This window comes from Asparagus officinalis, unplaced genomic scaffold (genome assembly GCF_001876935.1).
Source record: "Asparagus officinalis unplaced genomic scaffold, Aspof.V1 AsparagusV1_Un1962, whole genome shotgun sequence".
Lineage (NCBI taxonomy): Eukaryota > Viridiplantae > Streptophyta > Magnoliopsida > Asparagales > Asparagaceae > Asparagus > Asparagus officinalis.
In genome coordinates, this window is record NW_017974221.1 from 1 (window position 1) to 4,774 (window position 4,774).

Genomic DNA, 4,774 nt, shown 5'->3' on the forward strand with positions numbered 1-4,774 from the left:
GATGTGAAGCTGTTCTTCCATTGGAGATCCAAATACCATCTCTTCGGATCGCTCTTTCAACCCAGATGTAGACCGAAGAACAACATCAGAAACGCCTCGAAGAACTCGAGAGGCTTGATGAAGAGCGCCTGGAGGCTCAACAACACATTGAATTTTACCAAGCTAGAATCTCTCGAGCCTTTGACAAAAAGGTTCGACAGAGAAGCTTCAAAGAAGGAGATTTGGTTCTAGCTGCGAAACGGCCTATGATCCTTAACTCCAAGAAGAAGAGAACTCGAGAGGCTCGATGAAGAGCGCCTCGAAGCTCAACAACACATTGAGTTTTACCAAGCTAGAATCTCTCGAGCCTTCGACAAAAAGGTTCGACAAAGGAGTTTCAAAGAAGGAGATTTGGTCCTCACAACTCGCCGACCGATGATCCTTAACTCCAAGAAGAAGGGTAAATTCAAACCCAAATGGGAAGGACCGTTCGTGGTAGAGACAGTCTACTCGAGTGGCGCCTATCGCCTCGTCACCAAAAACGGCGACCGGCTTATGATGCCGATAAACGGCAAATTCCTGAAAAGATACTATCCTTAGTATCTTTTTGGATAACCAATGCATCGGGAAGTTCCCGGAAGAATACCACATGGGTATTCTTAGGGATAACCCGGTCATTGTGGAATTGACGAATAAGAACTCTGCATTCGAACGCTGAAGGTCAGAATGTCTCTTCTTATTCCCATCAAAATTTTCCAACTCTTATGAGTTACTTTTGTGAGATGAGATCTAATCCTCTGATAGGTTAATCTTTCCTCACCAAACCATCCGCTGATCAAATCAAACGACAGTGGACCCACCAAAATTTCCATCTGCCAGTCATTGGCGTATCTTAAACTCCAGTTTGGTCAAACCTTCCTACAGTTAGGACCAAAGCCAAAATCCCCTCTCGATTCCTTCCATGAACGAGAGGTCCACTTGAAACAGTCAAACCTATAAAAGTTAGGATTGTTTCCGATCTCGCTTAGTCAAGCCTACACATGGTCAAGACTAAAGTCGAGTCACTCCTTTTCGATAAACGAAAATCCACCTTTGTCCCCTTTTTCCACCAAACCTATAAAAGTTAGGGTTGAAATTGGGTCTTCTCCTCAATGAATGAGGGGTTCTTTGGGTTCAAATGACCAATCCTATAAAAGGTAGTGTCGTTCGAACTTTCCCGATTCTCGGAGTGGAGATCCCACTCTTAGTTTCATCCTGCAGGATTCTGGGGGTGGAGATCCCACCTCGAGTTTCCTTTCCGCCTGAAGACAGAATATAAAATTCTTCCTCTTCGGCAACGGGAGATAGAATATAAAATTCTTCCTCTCTCGTTTCTTTTCCACCGGGAGATAGAATATAAAATTCTTCCTCTCCTCGGACCTTTCCGATGCTCGGAGTGGCGACCCCACTCCCAGTTCATCATTCCGGGTGCTCGGAGTGGAGATCCCACTCCCAGTTCATCCTTCCAGATACTGGGGGTGGAGAATCCCACCTCGAGTTTCTTTTCCAGCTGAAGATAGAATATAAAATTCTTCCTCTTTAGCACCGGGAGATAGAATATAAAATTCTTCCTCTCCTCGGACCTTTCCGATGCTCGGAGTGGAGATCCCACTCCCAGTTCATCCTTCCAGATACTGGGGGTGGGAATCCCAACCTCGAGTTTCTTTTCCAGCTGAAGATAGAATATAAAATTCTTCCTCTTTAGCACCGGGAGATAGAATATAAAATTCTTCCTCTCCTCGGACCTTTCCGATGCTCGGAGTGGAGACCCCACTCCCAGTTCATCATTCCGGGTGCTCGGAGTGGAGATCCCATTCCCAGTTCATCCTTCCAGATACTGGGGGTGGAGAATCCCACCTCGAGTTTCTTTTCCAGCTGAAGATAGAATATAAAATTCTTCCTCTTTAGCACCGGGAGATAGAATATAAAATTCTTCCTCTCCTATTTTGACACAACTTTCAACTTCCAATCCGCGCACTTGGTGCATGGGGAATTTTATCCCGAATCCTAAGTAGGGATAAGTCAACACCTAACACGTGTTGCCGGGTAGCCTATTCCCGTAACAAGGGCAAAGTCTACGTATTCAAAGTCGTAGCATTAAGTCTAAGGGAGTTCATTCCTTTAGCACAACGTTACATGCGGAACGGATTTCGACAATCCGCATGCTAGCCCGATTCAAACGGTAATCGGTAAAGGCACATCAAACCCGTTGATGGCTGGGGGTTTGCCAAAAATCCCATAAAATCTGTCATTCAGAAGAAATACAGACAAATCACAAAAGAAGCAAATGCAGAGTTTCTATTTCAAATCAAAAGCATACAACAAAGAGCTCATTAGCCCGAAGGCAACTGACGGCTAAGAATATGAGACTTTAAGCTAAAAAGTCTATCTGCATAACTCTGCTCAAGTCCCGCCTGCAGATCTGCTCGGGCAGATTCCTCAGAACAGCTCAAGATCTCCGCAGCTTCACTCTTCAACTTCATCAGTCCCTCCTGAGTAGATCCGAGCTCCTCGAGTACCTGGTCACGAGAACGCTCCAATCCAATCAGGTCATCGGCAATAAGAACGGCGGATTCCTCGGCGCGCTTCAAGGCCTCCTTCAACCTAGTCGCTTCCTCGCGATTCGAGTCCAAGGAGCGGAGTAACTCAGCTTTCTCCCTATCCTTCCTCGCCATGTTAGCCATTAGATGCGCAATGGAGCTCTCACGTGACTGAAGCTCACACCCGATGGAAGATCTCAGGTCACGCCACTGCGCCATCCTATGCTCCAACTCAGAGGAGGTCCTTCAACTCTCGTATCTCCGACTCCAGGGCAGCGAAATCAGCAGTGAAGGAATCAGCCAGTTCCGGGTATCCTTCTTCCCTCATCATCGTCATGTGGCGAGAGAAGGAACGCCGGAACTGATCGAAGCCGCCTCCTCGGTGGAGAAGCTTCTCGATCAAGCCATTATACCAGGCGGTGAAGAAGCTGAGGTCCGTACGGAAAGCCTCTCCGTCAGGATCAGTATCGGCCAAAAGGCTACGGACACGCTCGTGCAAAGAAGATCGAGATCCTACAAGCAACAACTTGGAAGCTCGGTGAACTATCGAATATGGAAAGGAAAGTCAAAAGGCAGGTTCCGAACATACCGACGCCAACGGATGTCCCATCGGGTTGAGAGCCGACAGGCTCCAGGACAGCAGCAGAAGAGGGTACGTCAGCCCCTGCAGACAGATTGCTCGCACCACTCGGCAGAGACGGGGAGGCACCACTGCTATGAGGACTTTCAACCCCGGGGACTGTAGCAGTATCAGGCTGAACGCCTGGTCCTACAGTGACATTCCTATGTTAACCAAATGGAAATTTGGACAAATAAGGAGAATCGGGATAAGAAGGTCGTATGAATACCTGCAATCCCCATGTCCTCAGATGCAGCCGGAATGCCAAGAGTCATAAGAGTATCGGCCCAAGCTGCTGGTCCTATGATGACACTCTCTTATTAGTCAAAATGAAAATTTAGACGAATAAGAAGAATTGGGATCTGCATACCTGTAGATCCATTATCCGCGGGCATTTGAGGGATGCCAGGAGTCATATGAGAATCAGTCCTAGCGGCTGGTCCTATGATTGCACTCATTAGTCAAAAGACAGATAAACATAGGAAAGTACAATATCCCTGAATCGTATACATACCTGCAAGCCCGTCGCTCTGAGGCAAACTGGATATGCCAGGGATAGATACCGGGCTAACTCCAATGGTAGACGCTGCGATAATCAATCATTCATTAGTCATATGAAATATCGGGCAAGAGGGAGAAAATCAGATATATACCGGTAGATGAATCGTTCCCGAAGAATGGTCTCTCGGTCCCTCTGGAAGTCTGCTCAGCCAGCATGTCAGCTAATAAGCCGGCATCCGGCTTCGAGAAGCTTGGCCCCTCCATCGCAACATCTGCAGGGTAACCCAAATGTTGAAGGATGAGGAAAGCTCAAACGAGAAATCTTCCTTCACCTTACATAAGGAAAATGACATTGGATGCGGATATACCTGAATAAGGGATTGTGGGCTCAACATTATTTATCTGCTCAAGATCGATGTTAAGGTCGATGCCCAAAGACCCATCGTGAAAAGCGTCGCACATTTGTTGCACAAAGCAATCCATGTTGTCAACACCAGGGGACGCCGAACCCGGTGGGAGTTCGCCCTCTTCGAAGAAACCTGGAGCACAAAACATGGTCACAAATCCCCAAAAGGTAAACAACCTTGAAGCAAGAGCAATTGAATGTTACCTCCCCCTCCATCAGCGGTGGTCCCTAAGTCCACTCCATAGGGACGCTGACCGTCATGGGGCTTATGGGCGGTCTTCTTCCTCTTCGGAGCACCCACCCTCCGAGGGCCAACGGGTTGAACATGCGCAGGCCTATCACACGTTTCAACGTGTGTAGGAGCTGAGGGCTCATGATCACCGGCTGTCCTACCTAAAATGACAATAGCCATTTCAATGAAAAAGAGCTGTCATTTATGGAAAAGGAAAATTAAAAGAGACAGGACAAACCGGTATCGAGATCCCCTCTGCCGGTATCTGCATCCACACACTCTTCCTCGGAGGTCTCATCATCATCATCCGTAGGGAGGAGCTCTTCTTCGTCTGTGAGAAGAGATTTGGCATGCCCTTTTTTCCGCTTCCGAGCAAGCTCAGCCTTGCGAATCGCCATCATAGCAGCCCGGACCGCATACTCGGACTGCAACTCTGAGAGGCTCTTCACGCTGATGGA

General features: G+C 47.8%; 1 long non-coding RNA gene across 1 annotated transcript; it reads right to left on the minus strand.

The window, feature by feature from the left end:
• Positions 1 to 3,440: 3,440 nt before the first annotated feature.
• Positions 3,441 to 3,869, minus strand: LOC109828517. The gene is made up of 4 exons (XR_002243734.1): positions 3,831 to 3,869; positions 3,692 to 3,763; positions 3,548 to 3,619; positions 3,441 to 3,478 (listed from the first exon to the last, which is right to left on the minus strand). It is a non-coding gene; the product is annotated as an uncharacterized LOC109828517 (long non-coding RNA).
• Positions 3,870 to 4,774: the final 905 nt, after the last annotated feature.